General features: G+C 42.2%; 1 long non-coding RNA gene across 1 annotated transcript; it reads right to left on the minus strand.

Annotated features, from left to right (window-relative positions):
• Positions 1-623: 623 nt before the first annotated feature.
• Positions 624-3,837, minus strand: LOC128745169 (uncharacterized). Its single transcript, XR_008412527.1, has 4 exons — positions 3,239-3,837; positions 2,135-2,590; positions 1,830-2,015; positions 624-1,753 (listed from the first exon to the last, which is right to left on the minus strand). It is a non-coding gene; the product is annotated as an uncharacterized LOC128745169 (long non-coding RNA).
• Positions 3,838-15,720: the final 11,883 nt, after the last annotated feature.

Raw genomic sequence — 15,720 nt, forward strand, 5'->3', positions numbered from 1 at the left:
TTAAGCAACAATACTCGCCTCGATTCTGCATTCCGATCGGGCTCGTTCCGATCAGAAACGTCCCGATCGACGTGTGTTATAGCATATGATGTATTCTGATCGAAGTGCCATTTCTGATCGGATCCGGCTCCGATCGGTATGTAGAATAGAAGCGACTGTTTAAAATTCTAATTAATGACTGCTAACTTTTATTTTTATAAGGCCCTATTATGTAAATCATGAGCAACTCGGCTCGATTCAGTCACTATCGAGTGTTGGTTACTGGGAACGGATAGCCTAGCGGCTCAATGTACGAAGGAAAAGCAAACTGAGACGTCACCTACTGACAGTTGAGTCACCAGTTTTTTAGCGGTCGACTCAGTCGAGTTGCTCGTATCTCATATAAATACCAAAAATGACTTTCATTATAGATACAAATTTAGAGAAACCTGGAACAAAAGAGCTGAAAAGAAAATTGAATCCTCTGTTTGTAAACTCACGAAATCGAAGGCAAGATTTAATACCCGACTTGCATAGGCAACGGATTGTCATCGTATAAAGAATAAAGAGATCATAGCAATTAATGCCATATAATCTGTTTTATCGAAACCATTTCTGTTTTGATTTATTCAAAATCATCCTCTTTTCATTTGTCAATGATAACCAACAAAATTATTACATCCAATCAATAATGGTAATTCGAGGGTACAGAATTAAACTAGATGATGACATAATTTTTGTAATCGATTAAATTAAAGTAAAATTAAGTAAATTAAGATTTTTTAGAGTTTTTCCTGATTCCACTTTTTGGTCTAACAAAACAGCGATCCACTCGCTGCAAAAATGCAACTTTGAACCAAACTGAATGGATTTGGGCCCTTTATGTACAAAGCATTACATGTTTTGATTCGTAAAAATTATGATACACTTACTGAATAGATAGCAAAAATCTTACACTACGACATTTAGTTGAAGTAAATATAATTAAATTTGATTGTAGACTTTTTTGTATTTTTTCAAATGTTTTCCACTTATGGATGCTATACTTTTTTTTACACACTACTGTTCTACTAAATTTCCATCAAATAGACTACAAAAAAATACTCAGAAACCTTACCTTGCTAATGGTTTTGTCAGCGGCGAAGTCCGCCCACCTCACTAAGTAACTCTTTCTTTTTTGTCAATTTTTAAAATAAATATGTACAGAATCTCTATCTCTTCCTTTCAGTAATCTAGCGGCTGCCGCCAGTACACGTTGCCTTATTCTCTTCTGTTCCTTGCTTTCGTTCTTTTTTAAATCGATTCGATTCGGTTAGAATAGAAATGTCACATTTAAAAATTAAGAAAAAAGAAGTTCAATATCACATTGCGCTTTTACTTTGTTTTGTTTTTGTTGCTTTCCGCCTCGGGGGGTTTGCCTTAAGTCTAATCTCGATAGTAAAGATAGTGTCACAATACGCTTTTCTTAACAATCTAACAATTTTCAGACAAATATATGGAGTGCTAAGCCTACACTTACACTTAATGGGGGGTAAAGATGTAAAAACTTTGTGTCGTTTTGTAGTTTGTCTTTTGATCAGATGCTTTGGTTATTCACAGCTATCTCGTTAACTTACACAGTATATCGATACACGAGGAGAGTAACTGCTTTTTATGTACAGGATTTTTCATTTTTGTATAAAAGGGAGTTGATTGCTATAATACGACTGGACTAAGCCAGCTTGATCCAAAGTTTTTCCGCAAAAAAATCTACAGTACAATGCTATTGTGAAACCTGGTTGGATGAAATTTGAAATGAAAAAGAAAAATATTAAGATACAGGAGGGTGGCCGAAATTAGCAGTTACTCACCATCCTAAACAGCCTTCGTCCCTTTGTGGACCGGACCGGATCCAAACAAAGGGTCCAGCTCCGGTGGTCCACCATCTCCCAAACCAGACCAACTCGCTTCTGACCAAAATCAATATTTGAGCCGGGAGACTTGCCGAAATCGATGCATCCCTGTTTCGTGGGTTACATGAGTCACCGTTGCACAATCTGTCAGAACGAAACGAATGAAATGCAAACAAAGGGATCAGTTAGCTTTACCGTACTGCTCTCAGCACTCCACCAAGTCGGTGGGAACGTAAGGGGGCTTCCCCAGTTGCACAACATACCTCTCGCCGGTAGCACCAAAATTCACAACTCGTTCCATTTACGACGCTTACAGCTAACAGTACTTCTGTTGGTGGTTGTAAATGCACCACGTTCAGTCCTTGACCTAGTTTCTCTCATTCGCCTGCTGTTGCTGCTGCTGTGGCTGCACCCGTCGCTGCACGGCACGCGCTTAGTCCTGACAGCAGTATTTGACGTAGTAGTATTCGTAGTAGTATTAGTAGTAGTAGTAGCAGTAGTAGTAGTAATAGTATCAGTAGTAGAGTTGGTGGCAAACGTTTTATCAATAATCCTGGCACGTTTTTGGCTAACGTTATTACTGTTGTTCTTGTTATCGGCGGTGGTAACGGGTCGATAACGCGCCGGTCAGTAGATTCGACGAAATAGATAGTATAGCTTTTTGCAAAGCAAACACGGCGAAGGATTGGCCAAGGTTGTGGCCCGCTGTGCCAGGATGGCTGTTGGAAGAGGGAAAAACGATACTTTGTTAGACATGTTGTTTGAAACGTAGCAATTTAGAACAGCTTAGATTGCCCATGCATGTCTCATATTAAAATTATTTTTAACATTTGAAAACAGGTTTCATTTAAAACTACAATACAAGTTTGAATTAAAATTTGGTAAACTTTATGATAAAAATAATTAAATCAAATGCAAATCGAGTACTTAATATTGATATTAATCAATGCGGTGTCTCGCACGAGACCATTCAAGCCATGATGCAATGTTTTCACCATGTTGTGTAATTATTCGAATCTCTTTGTTCAAGGCAAATGAGTATGATATAATTTTTTTCATTTTAAGTAAATGTTTTCTACCTATACTCTAGAAATATTTTTACTATTAGTAATTGGTAGTAAAACGAATTCCAAGATTCAGTTTGCACAACACTTAGGTCAATTTAAAAAAAAACTGATAAAGTTATAAATTTGATTTGATATTAAAAAATTATTTCAAAAAAAATAGCTTTGCAAACAAATAAAATTTGCTACTCCGGTTCAATTCAATCCGGATTTCGTCTACATCTCATGTCAAAAGCTAAATTTCTTCACAAGGAAAATATATGCTGAACAAGCAAGTAAAATATATTGTACACTATAACTCACCTTCACTGGCGTAGGCGAGCAGGATCTCGTGAAAGAGCAGCAGCAGGTGTTGCTGTTGTTCTCTAAATTCGCCGGAACAAACTTGTTGCGACACGTTCGGACTCGCACCCGATTGTTGTTGTTGCTGCTGCGGCTGTTGCTGTTGCTGATAGGCCTGATTAGGCTTAATTTCTTCCTCGTCCACCGAGGGAATGTAGAATGCAACTGCCATTGTTTTTCACAGTCTTTCAAATTCAGTTCTTTAGCACCGAAAAAAAGTTATCAGTCTCTTGCTCAAATTGTTTTATCCAAAATTATTATCTACTTTTTCACAGTCGGGCACTTTTTTGCGGTTCTTCCGTAAAACCACCGACAAACGTTGTCCTTTCTTGCCAAACTTTGTCATTCGCACGGGAAAAAACATTCGGTTTTTCCACCTACAGTAGCTGGTATACAGTAGCGGCACGACACTCGAACCGAAACACGCAATCACAAACACGCCATCCGATCCGCGCACGGTGCGATGGTGCAGTAAACAAAACCGACCGAAGAAAACAAAGACCAAACAACAATTTCACTCTCGCAAAGCACGTTAGTTTGTTTCCTGAAACCGGAGGAGCTAAGCTAAAACACGTCCACTTGGTACGATTGCTGAATGCAAACTGATTACGATGAAGTGCGCTTCCTGAAACGATGGCCAGCAATAGAACACAAGTTGTGTTCATACACAACACACAACACACGTTTCAACTTGTTGAGGTACGTACAACACGACCGGATGGTCGGATGCACAGCCGAACCAAACCGAACTGGTTGTGCTGGTGTGCGAGCATCGTGTACAGATGGGCCTATACGGATAGCCAATTGTTTGATGGTGTGACGGTCGTGTTGCGTGGCATGATGTTTCGAGTCGAATTGTTGCGCTACCGACCGACCGCGGCGGCGGACACGAACGCATTTGGCGGGAAACGGTGTTCTTTTCTCGGAATGGAACCAGAAGGAGGTTGCTGTATTTCTGTGGCGTGTTGTTTTGGACGTGTTGATTTCACTGGTGCCGAAAATAGGAGATAGATGCAGAAGTGTACACGGCAGTAATGCTGATAGATGATGTCATGTTAGAGAAGTAAGGTTTCTTAAAGTGAAAGAAAATGACGAAAAAAGGGGTGTTGACCAATGTTTCTCCTTGGTAAAGGGACTATTTTCCGCATTTCAGGATTGGAAGGTACGTTTTTGGAAGAAAAGGAGGAGTTTCCTTTATGAAAAAAGGAGCGAATATTTTTTTTATAATTATCAAACAGCGAGAATAAATAACAGTAGAATTTTTCAACTATTACGAATGTTTGTTTGAAAATGTTTGAAAATATTAGAATTTAAAAATAGGATCAAACGGGATTTATTTGCAAACACATTATTCAGAATATGTTTTGCTATATCAGGCAATTACAACTTGTACTTACCTCCAAACCCGTGATGTATTTGATTGATAAATTATATCCATACCACTACTAAATGTGGTAAAATGATAATAATAAGGCCATTGCAAATCATTTTTGAAGTTTTTGCCACCCGCCCCCCTTCGAAATTGGCTTGAAAAATCGGGGAGCAAAAAAAATAATTTGTAGGATATAAGTCAAAATTTTTTTTATAAATTAATTGTCTGTGGGCTCTACAGTCTAAAAAACTTGAAAAATGATTGTACGAGTTCAGTTAACGCTTCTAGCACGAAAAAGAAATGGAAATTCGAACAATCGAATTTCCGAAAATCGTCCAAAAAATTTTTTCTTCGTTTTTGTCTTTTTTCGTAGATTTTTGCATTGAAAATAATAACGTATATATTATAAGCAAGAATAGATTCGGTTTTCACGTTTAAACTTTAAATAAAAATGCTTAACACACATGTTTTTTTTGCAGTGGCCGAACACCGGAAGGACAAAAACTTTATAAAATATTTGTAATGGCCCAATTGAACTACTAATCATAACTTGATTATTGGTTTGTTATCTCAAACGATTTGACAATAACAATCCAATATAGAATCCGTAATATTTTTCCTCAGAAAATCGCAAAACGAACATGAGAAGTCCCCGGTCGAAAAGTAAAAGTTAAAAAAAACGATTTTTAATATTTTGCGGGAAATAGTAGTATGACTGTCAAGATAGGATCTCAAGCTTTTGCAACACATCGCAGATCTGTTTTGTTGGTTATTTAGATATAATGTAATGTAGGTTCACTTTTAATTGATTTGACACGTTTTCAATACTTTGCCTTGGAAATTCCCAACAAATTTCCGCAACGTAGTCAAATCCGTATGCATTGTGTCTGGGCCTTTAGAATGACTCCTTTAAACGCATGTATATTTTGTGCCTATTTTACTCATTTATTTATTACTAGCTGACCCGACAAACTTCGTATTGCCACAAATTAACCTGTGTTGTACATAAATCATGAATCTCGGATGATCTTTGTCACTTCTCGAGTTTTGCAAGCCCCCCAGTGGGCGGCGCTTCCGACGGCGGGTCGCCGGCAACACTCGCGACCGGCTCGTCCTGAATGATCTAGTGTTACTATAGATAGTTTTTGTGGTCTTGTTATTTATTAATGTTTTATGGAAGAGTCTCGAATTTCTCGAGTTGGATTAGTTTTTGAGTTTCGCAAAAATTTCTGTTTTATTTGTATGAGAGTCCATATCCCCCTACCACAGGGGTGAGAGGTCTCTAACTATCATAAAATAAATTCAAGACTCAAAAATCTCCTACATGCTAAATTTGGTTCCATTTGCTTGATTAGTACTCAAATTATAAGGAAATTTGTATTTCATTTGTATGGGAGCCCACCCTCTTAAAAGGGAAAGGGGTCGTAATACACCACAGAAAAAAAATTCTGCCATCTAAAACTCTCACATGCCAAATTTGGTTCCATTTGCTTGATTAGTTCTAAAGTTATGAGCAAATTTGTATTTCGTTTGAATGGGAGCCCCCCCCCCCCCCCTCCTAAAAAGGTAAGAAGTCCTAATTCATAATGGGAAAAATGGTTGCCTCCAAAAACACCCACATGCTAAATATGGTTCCATTTGCTTGATTAGTTCTCGAATTATGAGGAAATTTGTATTTCATTTGTGTAGAAGCCCCCCCTCTTGAAGTGTGGAAAGATCCTAATTCACCGTAGAAAATATTTTTGCCTCCAAAAACCTCCACATGCCGAAATTGGTTCTATTTGCTTGATTAGTTCTCGAGTTATGGGGAAATTTGTATTTCATTTGTATTGGAGCCCCCCCTCCTAATGTGGGAAGAGGTCCTAATTCATCACAGAAAAAATTCTTGCCTTCAAAAACGCCTACACGCCAAATTTGGTTCCATTTGCTGGATTAGTTCCCGAGTTATGAGGAAATTTGTATTTCGTTTGTATAGGACCCCCCCTCCTAAAGTGGGGAGGGGTCCCAATTCATCATTGAAAAAAAAATTGTCTCCAAAAACACACTCATGCCAAATTTGGTTCAATTCGCTTGATTAGTTCTCGAGTTATGAGGAAATTTGTATTTCATTTGTACAGGAACCCCTCCTCTTAAAGTGGGGAGGGGTCCTAATTCACCATAGAAAATTTTCTTGCTCTCGAAAACCTTCACATGCCAAATTTGGTTGCATTTGCTTGATTAGTTCTCGAGTTATGAGGAAATTTGTATAGAAGTCCCCCCTCTTAAAGGGGAGAGGAGTTATAATTCCCCTTATAAAGAGGGAGGGGTCTCAATTTACCATAGAATAAATTCTTGTCACCGAAAACACCCACATGCCAAATTTGGTTCTATTTGCTTGATTAGTTCTCGAGTTATGAGGAAATTTGTATTTCATTTGTACAGGAGCCCCCCCTCTTAGAGTGGGGAGGGGTCCTAATTCACCGTAGAAAATTTTCTTGCCCTCGAAAACCTTCACATGCCAAAGTTGGTTCCATTTGCTTGATTAGTTCTCGAGTTATGAGGAAATTTGTATGGAAGCCCCCCCTCTTAAAGGGGAGAGGAGTTACAATTCCCCTTATAAAGAGGGAGGGGTCTCAATTTACCATAGAATAAATTCTTGTCACCGAAAACACCCACATGCCAAATTTGGTTCTATTTGCTTGATTAGTTCTCGAGTTATGAGGAAATTTGTATTTCATTTGTATAGGAGCCCCCCCTCCTAAAGTGGGGAGAGGTTCTTATTCATCATAGAAAACATTCTTGCCTCCAAAAACACCTACATGCCAAATTTGGTTCCATTTGCTGGATTAGCTCTCGAGTTATAAGGAAATTTGTATTTCATTTGTACAGGAGCCCCCCCTCTTAAAGTGAGGAGGGGTCCTAATTCAACATAGAAAATTTTCTTGCCCTCGAAAACCTTCACATGCCAAATTTGGTTCCATTTGCTTGATTAGTTCTCGAGTTATGAGGAAATTTGTATGGAAACCCCCCCTCTTAAAGGGGAGAGGAGTTATAATTCCCCTTATAAAGAGGGGAGGGGTCTCAAATTACCCTAGAATAAATTCTTGTCACCGAAAACACCCACATGCCAAATTTGGTTATATTTGCTTGATTAGTTCTCGAGTTATGCAGAAATTTGTGTTTCATTTGTATGGGAGCCCCCCCTCTTAGTGGGGGGAGGGGTCTCTAACCATCACTAAAACCTTTCCTGGCCCCAAAAACCTCTACATGCAAATTTTCACGCCGATTGGTTCAGTAGTTTTTGATTCTATAAGGAACACAGGACAGACAGACAGACAGAAATCCTTCTTTATAGGTATAGAAGATTGTTCACAGTCTCCAGTGCAGTACAGAGTAGTATTACTCATATTGGTCTAATTTTCTGAATTAATTATTGCATTTCTAAACCTACTTCTGCTAATATCAAAGTCAAATAAATGGTTTACTTCATTGAAATGCCTAAAACAAGCATGAAGTGGGTTATTATGGCCATACGTTGTTTGATGCGTCGGGGTCCAAAGTAGCGCGTAATTTCGCAGACTACGACTAGGCGCGTGGATGTTCAACTGCTCCAGGAGGTAACTGCTATCGACGGCCCCCGTTAGTAAGTCGAAAATAAATAATCTTCGCGACAATACTCTTTTTTCTGCTAGCGTACTGAGTCTTATTAACCGGCAACGATTTTCATAAGCAGGAAGGTGTAGCGGGTTCTGCCATGGAAAACGGCGCAGAGCATACCGGATGAATGCACGTTGAACGTTTTCAATTTTATTAGCGTGAGTAATATTATATGGTGACCATACCGGTACGGCATACTCCAGAATACTGCGAGCAAGAGAGCAATACAGCGTTTTCAAGGCATAAATACCTTCGAAATCAGATCCTTGACGGAGCTGCAGCGTGTTATGTCGTGTGCGTGTATGCAGTATGTAAATCGTTGTGGATTGCGAAGACGGCAGTAAGAAATAACGTTGCATTTCGATACATTCTCTTCCATACCGTTTACGAGGCACCAACGAAGCAGGTTGTTAATAACACTTTGCAAAGCGTCGCGATCGAGAGAGGAAGTGATAGTACGGAAGATGTTTAGGTCGTCAGCGAACAACAATTTTTCGGAATCGATACAATCGCAAATATCATTCACGAAAAGTACGAAGATTAATGGTCGTAGGATACTGCCTTGAGGTACTTCGGACGGAATGGGAAAGCTACATGACTTAGTTCTTTGAACATTCACGGAAGCCGTCCGGCGATGGTATAACAATTCCCCGAAAACTATTGCCCAGAAAATCAAACGCCGAAGCTTTTTTCCTAGAAAACCAAACCCCAGAAAGCACCAATAACCAGAAAACCATTGACCAGAAAGCATTAATCCCCAGAAAATTAATATCCAGACATACTATTTTCCAGAAGGAACTAATCGCCAGAATACTATTTTCCAGAAACAACTATATATTCCTGAAGACAAAATCCGCGAAATAACAGTTACCGCAAGCGCGCCTAATTGCGCACCCCGCATTTTAGTTAAAACTTTCCAATTTCCGATGAATTGTTCTCTAATTTAACGCAAAATATGTATACATTTAGTTCTTAACTAGAGAATATTTCAATTTTTATTTTTATTTAAAATAAGCGATGCGTACAATTGGGAGCAAGGTGAAGGACTTTAACTTTTTTAGTTTCCCTGAAACTTTGGTTTTCGAATAAAATTTCTTCATAAATGACTATTAACAAATTCACAAGAATCAGTTAAGTCGTCCCTCATAACTCCAGAATGCCTTGACCGATCTCCATCAAACTTGGCACATACATTCCTTGTTATGAGGGAATCAGCACTGAAAGATTGACAAAAGTGGGAAGGGGGGGGGCAGTTCATAACAAGGCCGATATGCCTGGACGGTTATTCATTAAACTTGTTGCACATGTTCCTTGACATAAGAGAATCAGCACTGGGGGGTTAATGAAAAGGAGAGGGAGGTTTCCTAATAGGGGAGGGTTTCTAATGTGGGGGAAAGTCCCTAATAGAAGGGAGGCCATAACTCCGAAACGCCTTGACTGCTTTTTATGATACTAGACCCACATGTTTCTTGACATCAAGGAGCTAGCATCGCGGGGTTGACAAAGGGGGGAACATAAGGAAATCAGAACTGAAGGGGTTAACAAAAGGGGGGGAGTGTCATAACCGGGGGGAAGCTCCGAAATATTTGGATGGTTCTCCCTTAAGTGACGGTGGGACAAAAGGGGGAGCTGACGACCGGAGGTTGCTGACAGGAAGGGGGGAGAAACGCCCACTACACACCGAGATCTTTGACATGGTCGACTCGATGAATTGGAATTCCGTTGAGATTATAGTCGAAACGTAACGGTTGATTTTTTCTCGTAAACGTAATCATAGAGCACTTAATTACGATTGACCTCGCACCAGTTAGCAAACATATCAAGTTGTTGTTGAAGAAATAGCGAGTCGGTAGTGCTATGGATCCTATTTAATAGCTTCAAATGATCCGCAAAGGCGAGTCTTGGACATTTTAGCGAGCGGATTATATCGTTGAAATACAGAACAAATACTAGTGAACCCCGATGACTGCCTTGCGCAATCCCGGAAGTAGCGGGGAACGAATGAGAGATCTCGTCACCAATTTTTACGCTCAGGGTTCGTCCAGTTAAGTAAGATTGTAGCCAGCTTAACAGATTGCCACAAAAATCGTACCGATCCAATTTAGCGATTGCAATGCGGTGATTAACCTTGTGGAAGGCAACGGACAGGTGTGTATATACCGCATCTGTTTGGGATTGTCCAATAAAGCTGTCCGTCACATAGCTTGTGAAACAAAGTAGTTTCGTGGAACAGGACCGTTTAGGATCTTCCAAATCCAGAAAATTGTGGCTCTGTTAGTCTTCAGTTGTCCGATTTCACGTCAAATCTCTTCGAGATCGGGATCCTGAATACTATTATCGTTTGTGTAGGTTAACTGCCAGTGGTTGTGCGTATCATTTCCCGGAATAGTTATTGTAGCTCTTAGCTCTTCACGGTGTCTGTCCTCGTCGATACTTGGCCAAATTCTTCCTCGTGATAGTTAGATCTCCGGTCGCCGCCGACAATAATACGTGCAAGGAGATTCAACGACGCTGAAAAGCTGAAAATCGAGGCTACTTTTCCCTTCGCTAGACGCTTCGATCAAGGAACATTCGCCGTCACATAAAGCTGACGATGTACTAAACGTTAATCAGATCGTTAGTCTTCTAAGGACTTGGTACTGTAACTTTGCTTACGGAAGACACGTTGCGGACTATTTTTCGCGAAGTACAAACGGAAAGCGGAGAACGGCATAGCCGTATGAACCATGAGTTGCAAGCACTACTTTGAGAGATTTCCATCGTACACCTGACGAAAATTGGAAGACTACGGTGGGCCGAACATGTCGCAAGGATGCCGGACGACTGTGCAGTGAAATTCGTTCTCTTCAAGAACCTCACCGGTATCAGAAATAGAGGAGGTCAACATGTTAGATGGCTCGACCAGATTGAAGCCGACTTGCGTGTGTCGAGACACGCAACGAATTGGCGACGAGGAGCTAATGACCGATTACAATGGAGAAGAATTCTTGGTACGGCAAGAGCCACCCCGGCTCTCGGCTGGTAAATGGTGATGGACACATCCTCTCGTTGTTTGCCTTCCAATCCATAATGTGATTCTTCATTCTGCCCTCACTACAAAGCACGTTTCGAGCTCGTCGTTAGTGCCTGAACAACACGTTTCTTAATTAAGTAGTCCGCTGCGAAACAAACGCTGTCGTGAGCCGCTCCTAACCTGCAGGCGTTCACTAGGTTGAGGAAATGTCAAGCCGTCAAAAGCGGCCCGTGACTATTTCTTGTAGCAACATTCAGCATTCGGTTTAGTGCCTCCTTCCCAGTCAACAGAGATCACAGTTTCCACCAGTGCTGGTCACGCGATCTTCCTTAAAATTGCTAGTATATCAGCTGGTTTTATGAGCAGATAGGAATAGGAGTTGCTGGAGAAGAGCCTAAAACCACTGAGGGGACGCGAATCTCCGATGGTACGTACGATATAGCCGTTTAACCAACCATGCTTAAAACGTATTAATAAAATTTATCACAAGTTTCAATCAGCTGTTTTGAGAACTTGTTAAACACTACTAAATGGAGATTAAAAGAAATTAGAAACATTCCATATCATTAGGTTCAACATTTAATATAATATTGACTGTGAAGCCAGTGATTCGATTCCACCTGTCAAGGACCTGCTGATATTTGGAGTCGGCCGTTTCAAGATTTTCAATATCCTGCCGGAAAAGATACTGGGCTAGAAATAATTGTATAAACTATCATTTAGAAAAGAGAACTGAGATTTCATCTCTACATATTTGTTTCGATTCTCTTTCCCCAGACCTACTCAGCCTAGCATCTAATGTGTGGCTAAGTTTTGCCTTGATTGCAAGCGTTATGCATTTAACAAAGCAGAGAAGTACAATTTCTGAAACCTCGTATTATGCAATAAAAATAGAAAATAAATTATAACTTAGTATACATAAAACCATCAAATAAATGAGAAAACCATCAAATCATCGAAGTACGACAAGAGGTAAACATATACCCTTATCCCATAAGTGCCAATCATCACTATCACAAATCACATCACTAGTCCACAGAAATAAAAAAAACATGAAGTCAATTAAATGCCACAGTCGTCGTACAAATTAAGCAAGTTAAATAAAATTCCCAATTTTCCATTTGCCACTTGAATCCGTACGAGCGGAAAGAGATTGATATCGAATGAACCCTCGCTGGGCGCGTGCAGGCAGTCCAATCCTACAGTGATAGTTTTCAAAGTGAAGCAGATTGAAAAATAAAAATCCAATTTTCCACTGCAGTGCCACACAAACACACCACATACAGCAAAACCTAATGGTGCCAACCAGCAGAGAGAGGCACCAGTGGTGCAGTCGCGCAATGCCAAACAGTTTGCTATATCCAAACAAACACCAGTCAGTTTGCCTTTGCCGGTTTGCCGGGCCCGGTTTCGAATCCTTACGGGAAGTGAAGAGTCTGGCTTCAGTTCAGACATGTAGAGAGCAACTTTGTTAATTGTTCTTTCCCATCATGATGACGACGCACGGTGACTGCACGGTGTTGTTCCGACGGCCAACGACACGGAAGATTACAAGCCCTTCTCTCGCATTTAGCCTGTGTCAAAGCACAAACTTACCACCGCGCGGTGGCGATCCGAACGCCTCCCGTGCACGTGATACCCGCATTTTAAAATTTGAATAAACACTAATAAACTACTTATTTTATTGCAGTTCTTTGCTACCGCTGTGATCAGTCGGTTCTCCCTTTCCCGTTCTTTCCCACACACCATGGCACCGGCAAGCAGGGTGGCCCTGATTGCTTTGGCAATAATGGTCGTACAAACAGTGCGCAGATTGTAAATCACGACACTGCGAATATCGAAACAAAACTGGTCACGAAGGGGGTGCGAGCGAGGTGTAAATGAAGTGGCCGCGGCAAGCTGTCCCCTGTCAATGTTGCTGCGGAAAAAGGGTCCTTTGGGACCTTTCCGCCAGAATGTACGAGATTGACGAGCATTTGATGCGTGAGAAAGTTCGACCGAATGTAAATATAACTTCCAGATTAGATTAGAAGCAATGAGTCAAGCGGTGGACGACTCGAGTCCGCGCGGTCCAGGAAAAACAGGGCGTGCATGGGCGATGTGATGGGAGAAAGGTGTTTTCGGCTCTGCGAAGGGGTGTGGTTCCCTCTGCGCTGCTCAATAAATGAAGCTTTGTTTTTTTTTCGCTTGTACCAAAGTACTATGAGACCGTGCGCACTGGTGAGTAATTAAATCGTAAGACAATGGCAAATTTATTGACAGTTTTCATAATTACAGTGTGGCGAAAAAAAATCGACCAGCTTCACAGCTGACTGCTTCCGAGCTACACGTTGTTCCCACGGCGACAGCAGGCAGCGGCCACGAAGCGTCTTGAAGAAAGTTCCCACCACACGGAGGCACCAGCAGAAGCGGTGTAACTAGCAGGTCAACCGAGTAACGCCCGACGGACGAAGGATCGTCCCCCAATTTTCTATTTCATCGAAGGTGGAAATCAAGTCTAACACTGAGGAGGCAAAAAAAATCAATTTCGCTTCGTTCAATTGATCAGAAATGGGTTGAACGAAAAAACAGGAGAATATGTGGAAGCCTCTTCGGGACTGGCGTACCAACCCAGCCAAGCGGTGAATGAATGGTTTTTAGTGCTTTACTATTTTGAGTTGAATTGTTTGTCGTCTAGGGCCTTTAGGACTGGGACTGGGACTGGTACTGGGACTGGGACTGGGATTGGGACTGGGACTGGGACTGGGACTGGGACTGGGACTGGGACTGGGACTGGGACTGGGACTGGGACTGGGACTGGGACTGGGACTGGGACTGGGACTGGGACTGGGACTGGGACTGGGACTGGGACTGGGACTGGGACTGGGACTGGGACTGGGACTGGGACTGGGACTGGGACTGGGACTGGGACTGGGACTGGGACTGGGACTGGGACTGGGACTGGGACTGGGACTGGGACTGGGACTGGGACTGGGACTGGGACTGGGACTGGGACTGGGACTGGGACTGGGACTGGGACTGGGACTGGGACTGGGACTGGGACTGGGACTGGGACTGGGACTGGGACTGGGACTGGGACTGGGACTGGGACTGGGACTGGGACTGGGACTGGGACTGGGACTGGGACTGGGACTGGGACTGGGACTGGGACTGGGACTGGGACTGGGACTGGGACTGGGACTGGGACTGGGACTGGGACTGGGACTGGGACTGGGACTGGGACTGGGACTGGGACTGGGACTGGGACTGGGACTGGGACTGGGACTGGGACTGGGACTGGGACTGGGACTGGGACTGGGACTGGGACTGGGACTGGGACTGGGACTGGGACTGGGACTGGGACTGGGACTGGGACTGGGACTGGGACTGGGACTGGGACTGGGACTGGGACTGGGACTGGGACTGGGACTGGGACTGGGACTGGGACTGGGACTGGGACTGGGACTGGGACTGGGACTGGGACTGGGACTGGGACTGGGACTGGGACTGGGACTGGGACTGGGACTGGGACTGGGATTGGGACTTAGTTGTGGACTTGAACTTGGACTTGGACTTGGACTTGGACTTGGACTTGGACTTGGACTTGGACTTAGACTTGGACTGGGACTTGGACTTGGACTTGGACTTGGACTTGGACTTGGACTTGGACTTGGAGTTGGACTTGGACTTGGACTTGGACTTGGACTTGGACTTGGACTTGGACTTGGACTTGGACTTGGACTTGGACTTGGACTTGGACTTGGACTTGGACTTGGACTTGGACTTGGACTTGGACTTGGACTTGGACTTGGACTTGGACTTGGACTTGGACTTGGACTTGGACTTGGACTTGGACTTGGACTTGGACTTGGACTTGGACTTGGACTTGGACTTGGACTTGGACTTGGACTTGGACTTGGACTTGGACTTGGACTTGGACTTGGACTTGGACTTGGACTTGGACTTGGACTTGGACTTGGACTTGGACTTGGACTTGGACTTGGACTTGGACTTGCACTTGGATTTGAAATTGGAGTTTAGCACAAGTTTAGCCTGGAATGTGGACTTTAATTTGGACTCGAGATTGGACTGGGATTTGAAACTGAACTTGGATTTGAAATTAGATTTGAATTGGAGCTGGTATTGCACTAGAATTTAGCCTAGAATTTGAACTTTAATGTGGACTAGGATTTGGTCATGAAATTGGAGTGAGATTTGAACATGAATTTAGACTCGAATTTGGAGTCTAATTCGTACTTAAATTTGGACTTGAGTGAAATTTAAAATCGGATTTGAACTTGTGTTTGGACTGTGATTTGGACTTGGAATTAGATTTAGATTAGGGGTGAACTGATATGACACTGGCATTTTGGTTTGACGCACAAAACCTTGCAAGCAAGCGAACACTTGCTTATATACAAAAATACGGAGGATATTCATAGG

The sequence above is a fragment of the Sabethes cyaneus genome, chromosome 1 (genome assembly GCF_943734655.1).
Source record: "Sabethes cyaneus chromosome 1, idSabCyanKW18_F2, whole genome shotgun sequence".
In the NCBI taxonomy this organism is placed as follows: Eukaryota; Metazoa; Arthropoda; class Insecta; order Diptera; family Culicidae; genus Sabethes; species Sabethes cyaneus.